The sequence below is a fragment of the Lathamus discolor genome, chromosome 14 (assembly GCF_037157495.1).
Source record: "Lathamus discolor isolate bLatDis1 chromosome 14, bLatDis1.hap1, whole genome shotgun sequence".
NCBI classification, from domain to species: Eukaryota; Metazoa; Chordata; class Aves; order Psittaciformes; family Psittacidae; genus Lathamus; species Lathamus discolor.
The window spans coordinates 6,601,889-6,625,702 of record NC_088897.1 but is presented as its reverse complement, the minus strand read 5'-3'; the positions used below and the strand labels follow the sequence as shown (position 1 = coordinate 6,625,702).

At 42.3% G+C, this 23,814-nt stretch overlaps 1 long non-coding RNA gene across 1 annotated transcript in view; it reads right to left on the bottom strand.

Annotated features, from left to right (window-relative positions):
* Positions 1 to 23,814, bottom strand: part of LOC136022062 (uncharacterized) — a 39,943-nt gene that overhangs the window by 8,081 nt on the left and 8,048 nt on the right. The window contains exon 2 of the long non-coding RNA XR_010615995.1: positions 12,676 to 12,803. This is a non-coding gene — a long non-coding RNA (uncharacterized LOC136022062). The remainder of the gene's footprint in view (positions 1 to 12,675; positions 12,804 to 23,814) is intronic.

The window sequence follows — 23,814 nt, the reverse complement described above, 5'->3', positions numbered from 1 at the left end:
GACTGCTCAACTGAAAGGCAACCCTGTTCACTGGGCAGCGGTGCAGGCTGTTTTCTCTTGCACCAATGTGAAACACCACACTCAGTTTGTTGCACTGACCTCCAAATACATAGCTGTAAAAATAAGCTATGGCCCTCAAATTTTGTGTGAATGAGTGTAAATCATTACTTCAAGCATGAAATCTGCAAACCTGCTTGTAAGATTTATTATTGTCAAGCTGGGCAATTACAGCATGGAGTCAGGTTTGTGTTTTAATAAATGAAGTACCAAAGCTCTTGCCAAAAGAAAAGAGGAAAAAAGAATTAAGTCAAACTTAATCTGATCCAGATGGGCTGCATCAGGTTGTCCCCCGTGTGGCACTGGTTTGATAAGAGAGCTGGGTCTTCTGCTGCCCCACTGCCTGAGGAGATGACACATTGCAGAACTCAACTACAAGAGATGAAATGGGTTTTTAAATGACCCAAATTTAAAATTAATTAACTCTTTGGGTTTTGTTGTGTGATAGGTTTGTGCTCAGCAGATTAAGTGCCAGCAGGGAGGCAGCCAGCAGAAATAAGCTCTGCTGCAGCTCCCAAAATGACAGGGGTGGGGAACAATGCAGACCCAGCTGGTGGTGACAGGCTTCAGCACAGCTTAAGGAAAGGTGAGAATATCCTCTCTGGGTTGCTTAATTTGTAAAAGAAAACCAGTGCGGCCCTCCGCCAAAGTAACTGAACTGTGTAAGAGATACACTATGTTCTGTACTCTTTCTCCCTCCCAGACAAGTGCAGGATAAATACAGAAACACCTTCATCCTTCGATGCTGCCCACTGAGGAACACAGCTTAGTTTGCTGCATTCCTCTGCTCCTCTTGCATGGACATACCCAGCCATGTCCTCACAGTCAGGCACTGCTAAATCCTAGTTTGGTCTTTCACCTGCTCCCACAGATCTGGTATCTCCACCTGCAATTGTGCTCTGGGTCAGCTCCTGCCCCAGGATCAGGCAGACCGCTGCTAACTGGTCATATAATGAGGAGCTTGAGTCCAGGCCAGAGATCCAACATCTGGGATACTCTGCTCCTGCATTTGTTTTGTCTCTCATGATAGAAGGACTATGTGGACTGAACCTGCCAGAAACACTGCTATGGTCCTGCTCTGTTCCAGATTAAGGAGCATTGTCACACTCAGAGTCTAATAAAGAGTTCTTACTTCCTCCTCTTCCTTCTGCCCTTCTTACTGAGAATGTTTCTCATTTTCACACCTGATCTCACTACTGATACTGCCAAGAAGGCCAACACAGGAGCTGAGACTCCTCCCCATTGACGAGACAACTCAGCTGTGTTGCACTTTGTGCTGGGCCACAGGATGGGGACAGATGGTATCAAAACCTGGCAATACTTTGTCCCTTACGACCAATAAAAACCTATTTTCTAACAATCCCACAGACAGGTAAATGATGTCCTTAACTTGGCAACTTCATTGAGTTCTATCATTGCCTTCATTTTGTTTTGTAAAGTGCCCCGTATCTTGCCTTGCTACTAGTCTCACTGTTCAGGGTCACAAGTAAATGAGACACATCTGCTTTCCATTTAAACAAGTGAGGAAATAGTTACACTGCAGGAGAACCTGTGGTTTTGCTTGCAATGTCAGAGGAGGCCACAGAGGTACCACAGGAGGTTCTAGGGTACCTGAAGATACTGACTGGCCTGGATCGACTTCTTTCTATTCCAGTGGCTGGCGGCAAGCCACTAATTGAGTTTTTGCCATCAGTAGATGGTGTTATCCCACTGGAGCCCAGCATCTTGGGGAGGGGGGGGAGAGGAAAACAGAAAGGCATCACCAGTGTATACCCAGTGTTCTGACATGCTAGTTAAGTTCTAAATTATGGTTTTAATTACTTGGCATGATTTATCGAGACAGTGTCTCAAGGTCATAAAGCACCACAAAGCGACACAACTTGTCTGCCAGTCTGAATCTCTGCACTGAACTGCTCCCTTCTTTTCTGCACTGTCATCCTCCTTGTGCCTCCTCCCACACTATCCAGCATCAATGTGGTTGGAAGGGATAAGGCAACACTAAGTACCTTTGGGGACTAATTTGGTAGCTCTGAGCCACAGTTGGAAACAGAAAGATTTGGGGATAGTAAGCTGGACAGAAGGGCTGGGTTCCAAGGAATGTGTAACATAGGTCTACCAAAGGAGTAGTTAAAAGCAGTCCTGTTGCTGCCCCTGTGGTAAAGAAATTAAAAACCACAAAGCAGAATGATGCTGTAATGCCCCTCATGCAGCATGCCACAGCCTTCGGGTGCACAACAGAACAGACCTGCAATCCACTAAACCTGTCCTGGGCCAGCCTGAAACCAGCAAGAGGATGGTCAAGGCCCTGACCAGGCCTGTTCTGCCCATAGAGCTGTAAAGAACTCACTGATTTAAGTGTACCACAGCAGCTGCCTTGCTTTGCACCCAGTGCATAATGATGTGCTGCTGCCCTGCCAATTAAAGCTGCTAACACTCTTCATGCCTTTGGGAAGGAATTTGTGCTCTTCCTGTGGCAAAACAGTGCACGGTGCCAAGGAAGAGACACTGGAATCCAACCCTGATGCATTTTAAGACTGCTATAAATAATTAAGGGAGTTCATTAATTAATAAAAAGAAAGTCAAATTGAAAAAGCAGGAGGAGAGGGGCAATGAATACCCACTGTGGTATAATAAGTATGTCCTACACTGCAGCTTACATAGACTGAAGTCTTTTAGGGAGGGTAAAAGTGGCTTTGTGGTTTGAGCTAGAGAAACAAATCTTAGCTGGAAGGAAAATCTTCTGGGAATAACACAGCTACTTCCTAAATCCAAGTTACACTTGGGAAGATCTTTCAAGATTTACACCCTCAAGTGAGGACAACATGGGATATATGCAAATGCATCTGTGTATTTCTCAAACACATGAGAGGAAGAAAAGGCTGTAGCTGGTGCCCGAGGTTGGCTTGCACCAACACATCTTTGGGGAAGAGATAAAATACAGCAATGCAGAGAAAAACATCTTTCATTAATTAGATCATTATTAGTCTCCTTTGGCTCAAACACGGGCAGCTTTGAAACCCTAGCTGCTATCAAAGAAAAGTATTACAGAAGTTCCACAAAGACAGAAAGAAATACAGACAATAAAGTCTGGTAACATCCCAGTGGGTAAGAACTGGGAGAGTGCACTGACTGCAAGTAACTAATTACAGCAGCTTTGAAATCAGCTTAAATCTGTGCTAAACACCAACACGGTGCTTTGGGCCACAGCTTCAAGCGCAGAGAAGAAATGTGACAAACACACACACAGACAAGTCATTCCAAAAGGAAAGCAGGAAATTTGAGGTGCAGTTGAATGCTTGTGAGGGCACAATTACTCAGTGGGGGTTTGCAACTCTGTATTTCACATGCACACTTACCTCTTTGCACTCCTGCCTGCATATTCTTGTATGGGATTTCAATGCCTATCTTTTGAGCATAACCTTGGTAACTAAAACCACAAAACTTGCCTGAAGTGCTGATCCAAACACCTAGCAGGCATCAGGGTTTTGAACAGGTGAAAGAGGCTGGTTTCTCTCCTGTTACTGACACACTGCCTGACACAAATTGGTACTTTGCTGCTGATGACTTCTCATCTCCTGAATATTCCCCTTGGAAACTCTGGTATGCAGCTTGTGAGCCATGCAGCACAAGCAAAAGGAGAGGAGATGTATGTCTACCCTACAGGAGGGAATGCAGAGGAAAGGCATTAAATGAGGTTGAAGCCTGCGATCTTGCCAGATCAAGAAAGTGGAAGGTAATAGAGGCAGCTGTGCTAAAGTGCTATCTTTTGCTGTCAAGCAGCCTGACATTTGCTCTGGTTTCAAATACTTATAATCTGTTGTGAAATATCCTTTGGATCTTCCTGTCAGCAGCTCTGCAGGGATGCAGGGGGCACAGCTCAGCATGCAGGAGGATGATGCATGAGGCCATCCAGCCCCTGCTGCCTGCCCTGCAGAGCCTGCCCAGAACTAGGACACAGCCTCCATGGGAAAGAACCTTCCTTCTTCCAACTCTGCTACAACAGCCTCAACCATGAAACAAACACCACGTACATTGGATGCAGAATGTATTTAAGCAGAGGGAAAAGCAGTCAACAATAAGATTTAAGCTATTAAGACAATACTGTAAATAATACTCTTATTTCCTACTGTACAGCCTATATGGCTCTTCATGATGACAGATGTTTAATAACACCCAGCCAGTTGTATGCAAGTAGTAAAGAAAAAGTTCCTAATGTGGGGCCAGCACAATCCTTATTTCTGTATTTCCCTCCCTCAGTGTAAGACTCAAAGCTAGAATAACTTTCACATCTGCTCCACCATCAGGTTTTAGTGCTCTAACTCCACTGTGCTGGCACCCCATGCTCCCAGAAAATGATACTAATCCTAAAATATGTGTCTGATGTAATGTCTGTAAGTAAAATGTGGGGGGAAGGGGTTGGGCTTATTTGCACTGTTAGCAGCCTGCTGTGCCTTCCATGAAGGGGCAAAAAAAGGGAATAGAACTTGAAGAAATCATGCTAAACAATAGTTGCAGAAAAGTTACTCATTACTACTCCACAGCAGCAATAGAAGTATGCATAAATGTAAGAACTAATGGATGAAATAATAATTAAAAAAAATATATATTGTCACCTGATAGGGAAAAAAATCCCTGTCCAAGGCTCCAATGATTTATTAATATAAGTAATCAATAACAATAGGTCTGTATCAGTTTTACATCTAATTTAAACTTTCAGGTCTCAATGTACTCATTAAATAATAGATTTACATATTTTAATTATATTTTATGGATTCTGAACATAATGTAATTTAAAAGGTTTTTCAGGAGATGATTAATGAATAGGGCAGCCATTGTGTGTGCAGGACTTCAGTGTGGTGCAAGCTCAACCCCTGATGTGAGCAGCAGTGGGGTCACCTACATGTATAACCATGTGCGTTGAACAACTGCTTGTGCTGAAATGAGGAACCAGAGGGCAGAGTGAAGGTGCAACCCGCTTTGGCTTTTAGCACCCCAACAAGCAATCAGTTACACCAGGAATACATCAAGACATTGGCTCAGGAAAGTACAGCCCATCTGTGTTCACTGAGCAGGACTGTGTGAAACACAGAAAAGGTGTTTCAGGTCTTATGCCAAGGACCTGTCCAGGTGAAATCCCTTAGCCCAAGCACCACTCCTGCACACATTCAGGTGTGTTGTGTATTTTACAAGTGGGAAACTGAGCTCTGGAAGAGGAAGAATGAACTTGACCCAGGCCCCAGAGCAGATGGGGACAGAGCCAAGACAGGGCTCTCTACCCTTCTTATTCCAGCTGTTAGGCTTAAAGAATGATTTCAGAAAAGGCTGATGTGTCCAAAACTGCTTTTCCAACTACATCAGACCAGCCAATAAAAGGTAATAAATCTTTCTGCAAAACTTGAGTCTCTCACATCCTTAAATACCACAACTGTAACACCATCATTATTGTTTCTACATTCAGGAATTACCTATCAATAAGATAACAGCTCCCTCAAACCAGGGTCAAAACCCACTGAAATAACATCCCCATGAGCCTCAGCTTCCTTCTGAAGGCAGGAAGTAAAGAAGATTTGAAATAAAACCTGAAATGCAAACACAGAGGAAAGAAGGTCAGCTCTGCCAGCTCTCTTAACTCCACTGAAGATGTTTAATGCTCCATGTTTCCTTCACAGCTTCAGCTATTTGGTCTTGTGAGTGAAGAAATATTGTTTCTAGTATTCATGACTGTGGAAGAAAAGCTGAAAACTCATCTGTTGACTGCTTTGAACTGTTCCACAGCAAATGGTCACATACAGTAAAATTTTTCCTACTATTACAGTCAGATTAGACCTTGTTCTGCAGAAACCATCATGGTAATAAGCTGTACAACTTGAGGTTAGTAAATTCTGTAAATGTTTCCTTTGATGTTCATATATTCTCTGTTCACCATACAGTATCCTGTCCTTCTAGCCATGGAATGCTGTTTTGGGAGTGGCACCCAGGGATTTAATTAATCTGTTATCCTCTGCCCTCATGAACCTTTTCTCTATCACATAAGTTTATTTTCATGGTTCAGTAATTCCTTGTTCTTGCTGCTAATACCTCTTCCCCTGAATATGCACAGAGGTGACGGTTCAGTTTCACTGATTTTCCCCAAAAGGATTTAAAATCAAGTGTAAAATACAGCTAAGCCACAAGGGGAGGGATTCCCCCCAAAACCAACCTGTGATGGCTGAAAGAGAGATCCACTACAAGGTATTCTGTAAGGAGGCACGTCCTAAGAGAACAAACAGTACAAGATCTGTACAGGTTTTGATGCTGCTCGTGTTCCAGCTCTCTGCTTGAGCAACCTCACTGTTACACAAGTTCCACTACAGGAGAAAACACTAAAGCCTTCTGACACACGCCTTAGTTAACCAAAGTGAGTCGTACGGTTACAACTATATCCACTAGCAGATCAGACGTGCTTAAACATCCTACTAGTTAAGACTGCATCAGCCTTGACCTCTAGGCAAGGTCTTTTCTCTTCTAGCTTAGCCGTACCTTCAAACCATAAAGCAAGTTCCATTATCTTCTCTGAAGAACCTGAATGCATTACTTTGCCATTACTGCCAGTGCTGTTACCATCAGAAACTTGTCCCCAGGGTCTCATCTCTCAGATGGCATCCCTGTTCCCTTCAGCCTTGGCTCCTATTCCAGCTCTCGTTGATGTTTCTGCATTTGCTCAGTAAACACACTAGGTTCTGTATAATGTAAAACATGAGCATCTCCTACACTGACAGAATTACTTCTGTGCTTACACAGCTACTTAATTCCATTTTGCCATTGATTTGTCATTTTAAAGTTAAATAATAAACATGGATTATAGCCAGGATACTAAGTGTTGCTTTTTCCCCCTCTAGTTTTTGATTTCTGTGTTTATTTACTGATAGATTTAAGTACTCCCTATTGCATTTCACACATAATCTGGCAAATCCTGAGGATTTACTTTCACAATTGATTAGAAAAGTCAATGTTCTACAGATAGGATTAAAATGGGAAATATCTAGAAGCTTTGATGGAATCTACTTATGACAAATATCTCCACTAGCCTCTCCGGCCCTTAAAAACCTGTGTTGTCAATATTGTGATGACAGAACCATTTCCTACTACGGGTATTATGTCAACTAAAGAAATATACTTGCTCAGCTGTCCATTGTGGGAGGGCCTTGTAAGCTTCTCATTATAAGCACATCGGAAAAGATCAGTGTTTTCCATTTGCTGGTAGCTTTCTTCTCCTCAAAACACAACCAGACAGGCTGGGAGGCAGTGCTAAGGCAAACAGTGTTTAAGTGTTGTCACTTGAGTAGTCTAAATTTAAAAATTCAGAAATGGCAACATGTGACATTTTGTTGTTTCCTTTTTTGTTCTAGCTCCAAACCGTGTTTGACTTCTTCAGTTTCAGTTATTTTTAAATCAATGTCTAGAATTTTTTTAATGCTTTTTGATAGGGCAAACTGCTTCTTAGCATTTCGATTCCCCGACAACCGGTGAACTGGTTCCTTCTGATCCACTCTCACAACCAAAACCAGATCGGTTATTCACACACAGCTCACTCCACAGTGGAATAATTTTCCAGATCATGACATCTCAGTGCAGAGTGATAGAAAGATTAGGCTCATGTCAGAGAGCAGATTACAGGGCAGCCTGAAGAAGTAGATCTACTCCTAATCCCATTCTCCTGGGGCTGGGGTCCCTCTCACTGATGCTGCTAGATAGTGAAGTTAAATTCTGCTGCACAGTGCCATCAGTGGTTCCAGTTCCTAAGATAGGCTTTGTTTTGCTGTTCTTCGTGAATTTAATGCCAAAATATGGGGGCAAAGGAAAGCCCCCATGGCTCATGCTGGGGCTGAGGAATTCCTGAAGAGAACAAGGCATTGCTACACTATTAACTGACCACTGGAATTTGTAAAACAGTCAGTGCTTACTGACTTTCTGTACCTTGCCTGGTACAGAAAGGTCAAGTGAGCAGACAGGAGAAGGTGAAGGTAAACCACTCTTTGTGTGTCTCAGTGCTAAAAAGTCACACAAAGCCAGAGACAGACAATGTCCCACCAGTCTAAGACACTGGAAAACACCCCAATTATGTGAGAATTACCATCCCCATTAAGTGGCAGCCATCACTGCTTAATTGCTACCCAGGGAGGCATCCTGATTGAGATCAGATGAAGTTTAGCACATTTTAGGCAGTAGATTATTGCTTGGACATGAAGGAAAGGAAAACCAGAAATATAAGACGAAGGCATTTCAGTCTAAAGCTGGAGGTGTACATTTTTGCTAGATAACACAGAGCGGAGCTTGGGCTCCACTGAATTGAGGTGTCTTTCTCTCCTCATCCACAAGATCAGGTCTTGCCCGGACTGAGGATGATACAACCCTCTTTTGCCATTTGTTTGCTCCCAAGTGGGGAAGGAGCAGGAGTAGAGCCCTGCTCCAGGAGGACACTCAACCCAACCCAGGCTGGACTGTCATGTTGTGGCTGTGTTTTCTCTGCAGAGCTCAGAATAGCTCTAAAGCACCTTTTATTCAGCTTGAATCAGGCCCCCCATTCCTACTCTAAATCCTCTGGCCTCAGTGAAGACTATGGCTTTGTCAAGATAATGTGACCCCCCTTTTTTTTTTATTATTTTTCATAACCCAGAAATTCCTCTTTCTTTGACCTTTAAATGAAGATACATGCCAAGAAAAATCCAGGGCTTGTTATCAAGACAATCTGTGGCACAGGCTGTGTGGTAATGTCCTCCTGAGGTGATAAATCAGATCTATCAGTGTCTAGATACTAAGGCCTTTTTTATCCTTGCGAACTTGGCTTTCCAAATCTTTAAGCCTGATCAGAGATACAGGCACTACAAGAGCTTACTTAAATCTCAGCAAGACAAAAAGAGGGCAAGGGGGGGAGAGCTCACATAAAATAAAGAACAGCACTTTTTAAAGATAAAATATAACTCTAGGTACAATGAAAGCCTTTAGAGAACAGAAGAGATCTTTGTCAGGAATGTATCTCATTTAAACCCATTGTTTCACTGCATGCTTTGCAGAAAGGCAGCCATTTATCTTGCCTTTTTTTCCCTCCTTTCCTGATGCTAGTTTCCATTTCATTAGGAAATGAATCACTGATGAGGTGCTAGTCCTGTCTCCCTGCAAGCAGACCTCAGAAACAGGGGAGTCAGGAAAAAGAAAATTACATATACATAGTTTTACAACCAAAACCCTGAATGTTTTTACAAGTTCAGTATTATGTATGTTGTGCTGCATTATGGATAGCTGCTGCTTAGGGTTTATGGTATGCAGGCAAATAATTCCAAGCCAGAGTACCTGTGGTTAGATACCTTCAACATGTGTTAAGGCCGAACAGCAAGAAATTTTCAAAGGGAAAAGCAAAGGGCAGAAGAATTCCTAGATTTCCACACAATTTCCCCTGTGGGTGCTGTGAACTGAACCTTCCTGGTTCACAGCACATTGCTGGAACACTGTACCATCTCCCAGAAAGCTCAGAGGGATCTCTCATTTTCACACTTGGTGTAGTGCACACACATGTGTTTGTAGAGCTACACGCCCAAGACAAGGAGACAATCACATTTCTGTAGCTTGAATACCCCTGTGATGAGGCATAATCCTGTTGTAGTTTTGCACAGAGAAGCAAACTCCCGACAAAGCCACCTCAGCTTCAGTTCGACCTCTCATTCAACATAACATGGATGAGGGTATTTTCTGTGCATTACAGCTGCAAACTGAGCACACGGAAGGTGTCAGGTACAGTGCAGTCTACACCCAAACATCCTTACTTTGATGATGCCTGAAAGGCCAAATCCTGACCCACAAAACAGTTAATTTTGGCTACTTCAGGTATTCCACAGAGAAAAAGGAAGTGAAAGAAGGGAAACTGCTTTCCTACCCTCTGCGTGAACACATCCACCACTGACTGTACTAGCGTGACACACAAACCAAACTGCCGCCAGAAATGCCCATCTTGGAGCTTGAAAAATGTGTCTAATAAAATATACTTCTCTCCACCATCCTTAAGTCTCTCTTATATCCTCTGACAATACTTTACATTATTATCATGATGCTGTGTGAACCTTCACAGCTTCCAGCTACATTTTGGTTAAATTTCAGTTGGATAACCATAAAAGAAAACAAATGGATTTACGATTTGCAGGATCTTGTCCCTTAGCTTTATAAGGTTAAGAAACATAATGCACATATTTATTTTATGCCATTTGATACTTCCATTTAGTAGGCATGTAGCATTTAGTAAAGATACACTGGACTGACCTACTCATAAAAAGCACATGAACAGGACTCACCACTTTCATTCAAGCAAACAAAAGGCTTTGAAAAGTGCTCTACTGGGATGTTAAGCAAACTCCTGCACAGCTACAACTCCCACAAGGGCTTCTTATTTTGAAGATCCAGATTTACTGACCAGCAGAAAAATCCAACAGCCTTCTGAGTCTCCCCCTTCTTTACCCTTAGGAGAAAACCTTCTTCACATGATGCAAGTTAAAAGCCTAAGATCATGCTGCAATCCCGATTACCTAACAGAATACAAAGCTAAACCCACCAAGTCACCCTTACAACTAAACACTATCCCACCTTCTGCTTCTCCTGGAAAAGTGCTTTCACTTTGCACATTGCTTTTTCACTTGTTCTAGAGTGAATTGGTTTGTATCTCAAAGCTACTTGTAACTAAATGATTATAATGTTGCATTGTTTATTTGCAGTGCCTGCCTCTCCATCATCCTGCTGCTCCTTGTTTTCTGTTCTTTATAAAGCATTTCCAGGTCAGAGACAGTGACAGAATCATAGAATGGTTTGGGTATGGGCATGGGCAGGGACTCACCACTCTAGACCATGTCACCCAAGGCTCTGTCCAACCTGGCCTTGAACGCTGCCAGGGATGGAGCATTTACCATTGTCCTTTCTGTATTCTGTTGTTCTGGGGTTTTCTCCCCTCTGTCTTCCTGTATTTGTGCAACTCACAGTGCACAGCATTTTCAGTAATGAGTTTGTGTGTTTCTCCTCATGGCCAGTTTTATTTCCTCTGTTTCTGTTTTCTCTCCTGCATATTGGAGCAAAGGAGGAAACCTCAAATGAACTGTGCATCAGCCCACTGATAAAGTGGAGTACCTTTCCCTGCAGTAATTACCATTGCCTAAGCTATACCCAAGCACAGCAAATCATTTTTATGTCTTTATGCTCTGCAGCTTGCAGAAAGAAGCCCTAGTCATAGGTAGACAGCACATGAATTGCCAGAAAAATCCCTGCTTGTGTACAGATCATTTATAACCCAGCCAGCCCAGTGCTTGCAGAGGGTTTTGCCCACTAAACATCTCATGAATCATTGACTTCCTTTAAAAAGATAACAATAATTTCAAAGAGGTGAGTGGGATTGGACTGGATCATTATGTTCTGCCTCTAGGGCAGGGAGTTAAAAGTTTTAATTTTCTTTCATCAATCTAAGCCATTACGCAGGGCTGGAGCCTGATGTTTGACTTCCACTAGTGGAAACCTTGGATGAGATCTCAGCACTCTCCACAGAGGGCTCTAGTGATGCTACTACACTCGTTCAGAAATGTTTATCTTCAGATGACTATAACCCTGCACCAAGCCCACTAAAGGCACCAGCAGCAGAGCTATCTGCCTGTCTGCTTGTCACAGGTTTACAAGGAAATAGAAGGGAGCAGGGAGACGCTATTTTTGTGATCAGGACTTCCCAACCAGGTCTGTATGATCAGCATTATACAGCACAGCCACAATCAGTTCAGCACGGCTTTGGTAGCCATGGATTCACTGCACATGTTCTGTAGAGCTGATTTGTTCAGGGAAGACATCTGGGGTTTCCAGACATCTGGCAACTCAAGGTATTCCTCCAAACTGACATTCAGGAGCCTGAATAATTGTTCTAAACCTTCAAATCTAGGCAGAAAAACAAAATATGGCCCCATAAACTCAGATGTACTGTACTCACGGTGGAAGAGTTACTCACTCTCTCAGCATGTGTCCTGTGGTGGTGTGTTACTTTCACTTCACCACTTCAGGACTGCTTGCCACTCTGCACCTGAATCCCGTTTGGTTTGTTGTTTCACTGGCTCTGGAGCAGCAGTGGGCTTTTTTGTTACCTTTGCATAATAGAGGACCCTGAATCCTTGTTTAAAGTTGATGCTCTGTTGTGCCATCATTCCAGCAACAACTAACATAGCCCTGAGCTAAGCAGTTTTTCTTGCAATTAATCTAATGGTTTTTTAATTTTGCAATAACTTCACATCCATTTAACGCTTTCCCAAAAAGTGCCAATTATTTTTTTAACTGCTGAATATTTTATATGACTGATTTTCAGCACGTGCATTCTTTCTTTATTATTTTGTATTAGAATTGACTTCATTTTAGCCAGCTGTAAGCACTCTTCGTATTCCTGTCAAGAATGGAGGATCTTTCTCATAGGAGCTGTGCAGAAAATGAGATACTGAATGTCCCCTATAGTCCATAACCTTATGTAAAAAATACAACAGAAGGCTGAGACAAGCAGAAGGCAGTAAACAGGGAAGCTCAAAAGGCATAGGTAGGAACAAAAAATATTACAGAGCCACCATCATGGCTTACCTGGAGTTCCCAAGAGTTTCAGAGGAATCCTGGGAGGACGAAGTTCAGCACAGTCAGAGATGCAAGATGCTCCAAGCCTTCTGTATGTCAGCTTTGAGCCTTCTCATGGTGTGTTTCATGTGTTCAACCTGGAGAAGAAGATACCATATTAATATATCAAAGGACAAAGCAACTCAGAGAAGACAGTGTCAGAAACCTGTTTACAACAGGTTGTTGATGGCACATTGTACCAGCTATGCTAAAAACCACTTCCATAGGCAAAAGGAAAATGAGGGCACCAAGTTCATTGCTTTCTTAATCCATCTAGTGACACTGCCAACAAAGACAGTCCTGCCTTTAGGACCAGATTTAATGAAGTTTTCCAAACAACTTATTTCCTATGTGCCACAGAAGACAACTGGAGTGACAGACTGCAGACAGTGCAGCAAGTGAGCAAATCAGTCAGGTCTGAAGCACCTTTCCCAGCCTCAAAACACCTTTTCTGCTAGCAGCTGTGCCCAGGAATACAAACACATATGATGGAAGGAGAGTCCTGCACTGCACAATCACCACCATGTACCACTTACTGCAGAGGACAGGGCTTGGAGGAGAAACTGAACTGCAAACGACTGATCTTACCCAGCTACTGCTTAACTAACATTCAGTTCCCTATTCAGGATACAGAATTGAGGTATAGTTGAATAGGAGTATTTAAATAAAAGGTATTTCAATAAAAATAAATTCAATCTAAAGAAAATAATTTTAAAGGTATGGATGTATAGAACTGGTGTTTCTACCCTCATGCACTGATGATATGTGCTCTTTAAAATCTGTTATCAACCTATAATGTCTTAAGAGTACATTTATATTTAGATGCTCACCCAGATTTCCTTGTAAATTAAACTGAAGCCCTCAGAGATACTTCACTTCCTTTTGTTCTTTCCTCTCTAATTATACTGTGGCATTAATTATCTTACGGGCAGAAACAGTCTATAGATTGCTGCTGCTTCAAAAACTCAGCCACTGCTCCTGCTACTCTCTTACCTTCTGAGTATCTTCATTCAGTCAAAAAAAAGCAACCTGAAACACCACACAAAGCAAGCAAGGCTGCCCTAAGTTCTCTTCTTTTCTGCAAGTTCTCTGCCTCCCCAGTCCTCACCTGCTTCCTATCACTACCAATCCCCAAAGTTTGCTTCATGGTTATCCTTGATCTACAGCACTTCTCTAGACTACAGATGGTACACCTCTGCTCTAGAAAGCATGACTGTTTCCCAAGTAACACAATTCCAGTTGTTAGGATCTTCTCCTGTATCCTTTATGCGGATGAGTAGTCTACCTCTAGTGTAACCCCATTTGGAGTAATTTAACAGCAGCTGTCAATAGTGGAACCATGAATTTCTTAATCTCAGAAAATTATTGTAAAATTGGATCATCAAAGAGCATATTGCAGTGAACACACCTGGTATTTCCTTTTAAGCATAAGCTCAATAAATGATATTTCTAATGTTAAATCATGCAATGTTAACTTATTGCTAATGGCACAAACGTATGCTCACTTCACAAGATCTACCACATTAAGACCCTCTAAAGAGAAGGAAAAAAGGGATCTTAACAAATTTTTCAACTCATCAACTCACCATGGAGTCAACTTAAAGCATTGATTAATAGGACCCTTGCTATCCCAGCTGAACCCGTAAGTAGCTTAATAAGACATAAAATATTCTACTCAGGGTTTTTAGTTTAATACTTTTTATTGATTTTTTTTTTACAAGAAAATACAAGAGCAGTGTGCATCTAAAGCAGTCTGCACAAGGCCTTCATTTTGCACTGGCACATCAGAAGTAACATTCATTCATTTTCCATATGTCACCAACCCACATGACCTTTAAACTGTTATTCAACACAAAAATTAAACATCTAGCAAAAAGCTCTGAAAGAAGGATTCATTAGAGAGTACCTTGGATGTGCTGCACAGTGCATCAAGTCACACACACGTTTAATGGGAAGCTGTTGACATCTCTTAACACCAGTGGTGAGTGGGACAAGTCTCTGGTGGCAAAGAGGTTACCGTGCCATACACGCTCTGGATGTAGTTGAGTATTTATGAGCCTCATGGGAAGGGAGAAGTCAGACGACTCCACCAAGGTCACCCACCCATGAGGCATTCACAGTTACAGTATCTCCTTGGTGCTCTGCAACCCTGTACTACACAGAAAACCCATCACAGCTGCCACCCTCCCCAGGCCTCCTCACTTGTTCCCCACTCCAGACCCTCATCAAAATCTTCCTATCAGCAGCCCCCTTCTCCCCAGGGCAGTCGGACACCCCTACTCTCAACTTGTGCTTTAACCACAAGATTTTCCTCCTGCCCTGCTGAGACCAGTCTCCTTGCATCTCCTTCTCCTGGGCAGGCACACTGAACTAGCTGTATGCTTTCCCCCGCTTGAATCAAAGTGTTCAAATTCTTCCGTTTGCTTGATTTCTGCTGGCAAGGACAAAGTGTTCCATTCACCTCAAAGCCATCTACTGCTTCTGATGGCCCTCACAGCAGGTAGCTAGGAGTGTTCCCACCTCCATTTGTCATGGTGCCCACACTATGCGGCTTTAAAGTCCTTACACAAGGCAAGAGACACAGCTGCCTAAAGCACAGGTCTGCTTAACAGGCAATCAGGTTATTGTTGTTCTCTATTTTATCTCTGTTTTTCAGTGTCTTGCCTAGAGGAAAAGGCCTAGAGTCACCACCACTGGGAAGCCCCATGTTCACAGAGGCATCTTCTCCGTGAGTCAGAGCATAAGGCAGGTTTCAGACATGCTTATAACATCCTGAACAGAACTGCCTTCCCCCTGTCCAACAGTGACCCCTTTGTGACATTGCTCAGTAACAAGCACAGACATTGCGGGGAGGGGGACTGTAATCATTAAATTGTAAATCCCTTTAAATGCAAAGATCAAAGGGAAAGTTTCAATCCAATGACACATAATTAAAAATGCAGACGTGAAGAGCTTTGATTCATGAATGCTTATGTACTTTTAAATTGTTGCCAGGGAGATCAGGGCATGAGAAAATTAAAACCCATTACGCTTCAAAAGGATAAATGATTTTCACAGCTTTCGAACATTATTTCCTGTTGTGCACATTTTTGTGTGGTTTCACATTTCCCCGCCCTGCCCAGGCACATTAGTTCTGAAAAATGTTTTCCAGAAAATGTTCAGAACTCAATGAGATTAAAAGGAGATTAGTGAGCTGCCTGGATGGAGAGTTCCCATTGGTACTCAATGGCAAATGCTCAGGGCAGTTACAGTGGAACCCCACCACACACATTTTACCCTTTTACCTGTTTTAAATTAAGGAGCTGCGACCTTTTTATTCATTATGCTGTTTCTAATGGAGCCAGTACAATACAATATGGTACAGGCCATAAGCAAAATCTCCCTGAAGTTAAAATAATTGCCATGGCTGCAGTGGTTTCAATCTGTTTGTTTAACATTTCTCACTTATAAAATCAAAGCACTTAACTGAAAGGAAAAGGCTGCTTCCTATTTCACAAATACAAAATTGAGACTTGCAAAGTGGATGCGATTCTCAACCATCACATCATGGATGCCAGACTAAGTCTAGAGCTGTCAAGCTACAGCAAATACTCCCACTTCTGATCCATGGTGTCTTTCAGATCTGCCCTGCTTCAACAAATGATTTTAACACTCCCAACTGGCACCTGAGACACCCTTTGAAGTGCTTTATAATCATAATCATCCCAATCTTATAAGAGACAAACAGTGTTGCTTCATATTTGCAAGCGTTTAGCAGTTAATTTCTTTGTCAGAAACGCATTGCTGAAATCCACCTGTGAGATGACATTACAATGACTCATGGACAGCAGTTTCATTAGTGGCCTGAAAGTACACGTGAAAACAAGAAAATCCTCAGTGCTCAACTCATATTGCTGCTTAACCACTGGCAACAGGAAGGGTGAAGATGATCAGACAAAACCTTGAAACCTGTACTGTACACAGCTAGGTATTAGCCAGCCACTCTCCCTCTACAGTTGATGGAATACAGAAAGATTCATCTCATCTGCAAATACCTACATATGTGACTTCAGATGCCTCCATACCATGAGGATGTTTTTGATTTGTATGTATGAAGTCACATAGGATGAATCTCACTATTCAAACATGTACCTTTGGGATGAGGGAACAGATACAGCCCCCGAGACACAGCAGCTCTAAATACACCAGAAATCACATTCTGTTTCCATGTTTGGGAATTTCAGGAGTCCACTTTTTCAATAAAGTAAGGTCAGCTGCAACATGCCTGCATCAGGCTGACTTGCTCCTCACTCTACTGTGGCATTTTTCAGCTGCCAGTCGAGCCAACCTTCACAAAATTTAACACAAAGGGGAAAAGCCAGAGACAAGTAGCAGCAGACTAACTGAGCACTGAACAGTTCAGCAGGCATTTGATGGTGAAAGGAAAAACCCTTTGTATTTACTTTTGAACATATGAATCAGACATTGTTTCTGCTGGAGACCAGTCTACTTCTGAAAAGTGTCTCTGGTGGCAGCCAGCTGAGACACAGCATAAGGGGCTATCCCCATAATGCCCCAATCTGCCTTTGTTACCCACTGCATTCACTGAGATAGCTCCAGGAGTAAGGCACCCCACATCTAATACATCACCCCTTCTTGTTATTTATTATTCCTAATGTCTGAATAGTAATTAGGACATGATGACATCATCCTTAAGTTGGTGGCTGCTCAAGAACATGCTTGTATTAGTCTTTGTTTACACTTATTGGATCAATAATGTTGCTACATAATTCTCATTCTGCAGATTTCAATCCAAAGGAGATTTTCTAGTCTCAGTTTCTTTGTGACACAGACCATAACACTTAATCCATTTACTGCAAGGCTGAGATCAGTAACTTGCATTTGACTAAGGCAAAAAACATCTGGTGTTGACTTGAGGACTTCAAGAAGTGGAGAAGCAGTTTATCCAATTTTTTTTTTCCCTAAGTGCCTTACTTTTTATCTGAATTTGTTCATAATGTCCCCACCAGCATTTTCTGCATGAAACAGCAAAACCACTCCACGTCCAAGCACCTCGATCCTCTCATATGTTTGGTTGTTAAACAATGTCTTCTTCCATACACCCTCTGCAGAACAACTGTCCTGTCTTAAGGGAGCAAGAGACCAGCTCCTCTGCAGGTTTAAGTGAGCTCTGATTCATTACTGACATCAGTTTACATCACCTGTTTTGCCTCGAACATGGCAGTGCTGTAAGAGCTGGTTGACAACTCCTGGATAGTGAAGACTCTGATCTGAGCTGCCTCCTCATTCATGTGAACACTCAGACTTCTCCAAACTCTCCAGGGAAGGAGCTGATCACACTCCATACCAGAAGGGTTGCCTAGCCTAGTTCAGGGCTCTTCTGAAGTCCCTGGACCCATATGCACTCAATCTTTGGTTTAAAGGAATTCACCTAAGACGAGGTACCCAATTTCATCATTCTTTCCTCAAGCTTTTTCTCAAGTGCCCATATTGTTCTGCTCAGCACTTCTTGCCTTCAAAAGCAACATGCTCCTTGTAAAACAAGGGACAAGGGCATATTTATTGCACCCTAGAGGCACCACAGGCAATCTGAGAATTATCTCTGCAGACCTCTATTGTGCTTCTGCAGCAGCACACCAAACACAAGGTTTGTTCTCCTTGTAATCAACTATTATGGCACACAGGGCCCAACACTTCAGGGATTTGCTACAGTTACATCCAACCTCCTGTCTAGTTGGGACACTGCATAAATACCAAGACTTCTTCCCACTCTATTTTCTGCTGCAAGACCTGTGATTTTTCTGTGGGTATATTTGTCAGCTGCTCTACTACAAGATCCAATCTAGGATTAGAGTTCTCTGCTATTCGCTGCATTTCTTTATCCCACTTGTCAAAACAGAATCAGTCTTTCAGTACCATGATGACACCTTAATACAGTATGGATCAGGTTATGACTGACCTACACACACAAAGAGGAAAAGGAGTAAGCTCCCTTGTGCACCAGGAGGGCACTGTCCTGAAATGTGCAGATACCATTTGACTCTCCTCCCTCTTATGTACACGAGGGAGGTGAACAGCAAAGATGACTTTGTCCCTCAGTACACAGCTGAGGCCAGGGAAAGTGTGAAGGGAAGAAGAGTCACAGCAATACCAATTCTCTCTAGCATGGTACTCCTGCAATTCCAGTTTCTGCTGAAACCAGCTCTGGGCAGTAACACACCAAAAGCATGTCTGCTGTTTGCATATTGACTTGCAAAACCGGGAAAGACAGGTTTGGATAAAACAGATGCAAAAGACAGTTTCCTACATCATGAATCTCTGCTCAGCCACCATGCCAAATACTGAACTGTTCTGTTTCATCCCCCCAGACAGAATCTGACTTTCACCAGGACTAATAGCAGGAGCTAGGCAAGAGCAGCTGTTGTGATTTCCAGCATGCTTGAAAGCAGGGGTAACAGGGGATCTCACAGCTGAACAAAACCCTCTGGTTTTATTATTGTTCTTGCATTTCAGTAGCAAACCAACAAACTGTCATTCAAAATCCAGGCCTGCTTTAGGGACTGGTGGTATGACTTTCTTGCTCAATTCACATTCATTCTGGTCCAAGTAATGACTACCTTTGGCCAAGGCTCATCACAAGTCCAAGCTTACTGCAAGGCCAGAAGAAGGAAAAGGACAAAACTAGTGAATTTGAATGGTGTTCATCAGTAATAAATTTTATAAACTCCTTTACTGTGTGCAGCAGCTCCCATTTACTGTGCTTAATTTGCTTTGTAGGATAAAGACCACCACAGTTTCTGACAATCTCAACAATTTATCAGCATACTGTGGAAGCAATTATTTTAAAGCAGATAGGTAAACAGACGGCTAGGGTTCACTTCCAACCCCCTGATACCTGCATATGTGAAGTAATTCTCTTCCTTAACACTCTCAGCCTCACCAGGGCTAGGACCATTACAAAGGGGAAGATGAAGATTAAATCCTCATCCAAAGATAAAACAGCTACCAACTGCCTTTTCTGCCCTATTGGAAATTATATTGAGAGTATCTCTTCTCACCTCCTAGAGTAGTTGGCAACTGAGTGCTGTCTATGTTGTGAAAAACTCCCCAATCCACTCTTCTGTGCACTCTTCAAAAGGAAAGTATGTTCTCCATGTTCTGCAGGTCTCCTTTACTTAACAGTTTCTTAGCATTGTGCTTCCTCTGCTCAGCTTGCCCTTGAGTTGAGTGGTTGTTTTATACTAAGATAGAGAATATGTTACAGACATATTTTTCCAAAGGGCTGAGTTCCTAAAAGTACAGCACTGTACTGAAACAGATTCCCATTCATCTTCTGGCTGTCACTGCCTGACTGGATGACCTCAGTCTCACCATCCATAAGGTAGTGATGAGAATCGTCAAACAGCTCCTTGTGTGTCAGACACTGCTGAAAAACAGTGAGGCATGATTACTAATAGCTCGCATGATTATTCCCAAACACATGCAATCTCATAATATTGCCTTCATCTGGCATAACACTGCCTGAAAACACCGAGAGGAAAACACTGTTTTGCTCTAGTGTTTTTCTGATAACTGGAAGGGGAGATACAAACAGAGCATCTGCACTGCCCCGGCAGACAAACAAAATCCCCATGTCCCGTAGGTAATTACCATCTCCTAATTGGGTTTGAAAACAGGAGATTTGAGTCTGAATGCATGCAGCTTGCACCAAAATGAACAATTACATGTCTGAGGGATTCAGTTGCTTCAAAACACAACAGGAAGAGACTGAAAGTGAGGCTGAATTGAGGCTTTACCTGCAAGTTTGCAGACAGGCCAGACTGACCTCCACTAACAAGCTGGCTTCTTTTGCTGGCTGGCATCTGAATCCATACTCACCCCTATTGTCATTTTTATCTGCCAGTCTAGGCTCATTACATCAGTTTAACTAACAGCAATTAATATGAAACTTAAAACTGATAGCAAAATTAAGTACTTGGAAGACAGTCACTGTTCCTGCATGACTCTGGCATGCCCAATTACTGCTAAACAAAACCCCAGGAACAACCTGCACTTTCCCAGCCAGTCCTGACCCAGCCCTACACCCCAGCCCAGCCCTTGTATCTAAAAGACTGCCCCATCTCTCCCCACTGTGGTTCACTCATCACACTCCATTGCAGCAGCCAAATTTGAGAACCTTCAAGATGCTGTGACAGGTTAGTCCTATCTTGCTGTTAACACATGCAATGGTTTTATAGCATAGCTTACACTGCAGAGAGCAAAAATAGACACAGGCTTGCCCAATGCCAACACACACCTCTTCAGAAAGTCAGGTTTTCTGCCAACAGACTGTCAGAATCCTATACCTGATGCAGGAAAACTGCTAGACCTGCCCATGACCTTGGAGTTTCATTTCTTTGTGTCTTGGTTCACAAAAATCTCTACTTAGCCAATCCAGATGTGTAATTATTCAGAGTTTGTATAGTACTTGGAAGGCACAAGCTGTATCAGAGTTAAATTATTATTACTGACAAGGTTTTGATATCTTCCAGCCTTCACTCAGCAGCACTTTAAATGTTATCTGCCCCACCATTATTGTGACAATAGCCTCCCACACTAGATCAGCAGCACTGTCCAAACTTTCCATGCATGACATGCAGCTTAAAACTCATCTACTTGAAATGAGCTGGCAGAATTAGTATTATCCTCTGTATTTTCTATTACCAAGGCACCAGACACACATTTTACAAACATCCTTTCAGCAAGGGAATATGTCAGTTTACTGATACAATAATCAACATAAATCTGCAAAACTCTTTTGCTGACATTGTTGATAGGGAACACAACAGAGTGTTAAACAAACTCAGCCCTCATTCCCCTAGTGCAGCTTATCTGGAGGTGCTTCGTAGAGAGGATGTTGTGATTTTATGCTGGTGTATCCAATTTTATATTGATACCTGCTGCGTACGAGTGGAGCTATAACTGTGTTGTGCCCAAGAGCTATCCTTACTATGCACTGACTATGCTGTAACTACCTCTGTCATATACTTATAAATGGTTCCAAGCAGTGAAATAACATCTGTATTGATCTAAAAAACATTTTATTGATTAAAGACTGCAGAAGAAACCATATGAAATGCAAGCCTGTTATTTAAATAATGTCTTTCCAGTACCTGCATTGGAAATACAGGAACATGAGGCTGTTAAATTTTTTATCAAATAGCTCCCACTGAGATTGCTATAATGATGCAAAGTCAAATCGCTAAGCTTCGGGTTCCCACCCTCCACATCCCTTTATTCTCTTCTTTGGGGGGATGGAAAGATCTACAGATTAAAAATGCTTCTGAATATTGACATTAAAAGCTTAAATCAGGACAAAATATATCTCCATAACTTCTACAGCAAAATGGCACAGAGGTCTAGGACAGGGGATTCATGTGACCAGCAAGCTTTTGGGAAGGACAGTTTACACAGATCACCACTGGTGCACACTTGAACAGCTTTCACTGTCTTTAATGTCACATTAAAACACCATTGTGTCATGTAGAAGGGCTATCCATCTGCAAGGCTTTGTACTTTGACACAGAGGAGAGAGATTTGGAAGAGAGCCCTATAAATGGCATGAAGAGCAATTAGCTGATGTTAAAGAAACCCCCCTGGCAAGTGTAGCTGTGTTTCAGGTATAGCATGGAACAGGAAAACAGAGAAACTTGGCACACACAAGATTAGCACAAGGCTGCCTCCTGGCAGCAGCTGACAATTTACTGTATCTTTTAGTTCGCCTCTTATATTTGAAGAGAAATTCAGCAAACACCAACTGACATCTCTGCCAGGAAATAGGAAATGTAAATAAACCCCAACAACCTCTTGGGAAATCCAAATTCAAAGGTTTTCAGACTCAATTTCCACACAGCTCTGAACTCCCCAAGATTGTGGGAGTCTGTTCTTGTATGAGAAATCCAGTATCAATTGTTTTACCATTGATGTTGTGTTTTAAGGGGAAAAATACCACAAGAAGGTGATGAAAATCAAAGTCAGGAAATAGGATGAAATCAATGCTTGGAGACAAAAAGGAAAGAATGTGATAAGATCCAGGAGTCCGATGTTGTTCAGTGAAGGTTTGCTGAGCTTTTCCGTTATGCACATCTTGAATATTTCTAGTTATACTTACTGTAAGAAGAGAAAAAACTAGTGATTTTGATATCACAGGAATGCTAATACAATATTTCTAGTTATATTTATTGCAAGAAGAGAAAAAACTAGTGATTTTTTATATCACAGGAATGCTAATACAGATTTTCATGTACATAAGTTGGGAGAGAAACCCAGTCATTGTATGGTAACCTGAGGAATGAAAGCCTTGGTAAAACTAGTAAGATAAACTCCATAAGATAACTTCCCTTTTGGCTGGTTTGTTTGCTTGTTTCCTACATCCCTTCTATAAAGTTTTTTTTCTGTTGAAGAAATTGAGATTGTGGTAGACTGAGCAAGCCCAAGCTAGACAGTCAGCTGAAGAAACTATTTGCTGTTCTGGCATTTTTCTATACCAGAAAACAGTAACTGCCCACCAAGTGATATGCTCTAAGATACCTCTTGCCAGGTTGAAACAGCAAAAGGCACTATCAGAACACACAGCAATTTTACCCCAGAAGTGCATTGTTCAGCCCAAGTTACAGCCCAAGCTGCTCCTGCAATGGCTGAATCAAACCAGAGGACTCTGGGGTAAAAACCTGCAGATCAAAAATCTTTTGGTGACATGCAGCCACTGAGGGAGTGGCCAAGTCCGGTAGTGAAGATGCAATAGAACTGTGGAGCTTCACCTCAGTACAATAGAGCAGAGGTGTATTTACAGCCAAACTTGAGGTCTTCCCCCTTGTGGCTTTCTTTGTAATGCTTCAAGAACATGGAAGTCACTGCCACAGCCAAAGCCAGCGCTGAAATGCACCCTATGCAGCCTGGCAAATATGCAGGTGAGCCCCTTAGCAAAGTTCAAGCAATGTAATGGTGGAGGGTAATGCAAATGGTGTGTCCAGAGCATATACAAGACACCAATTCTCTTTCCGTTTTGTTACTGGAAGGAGACTTTTTTCCAGTTAGTTTCAGTTCATTAATTGCTACCATTGAATGGGT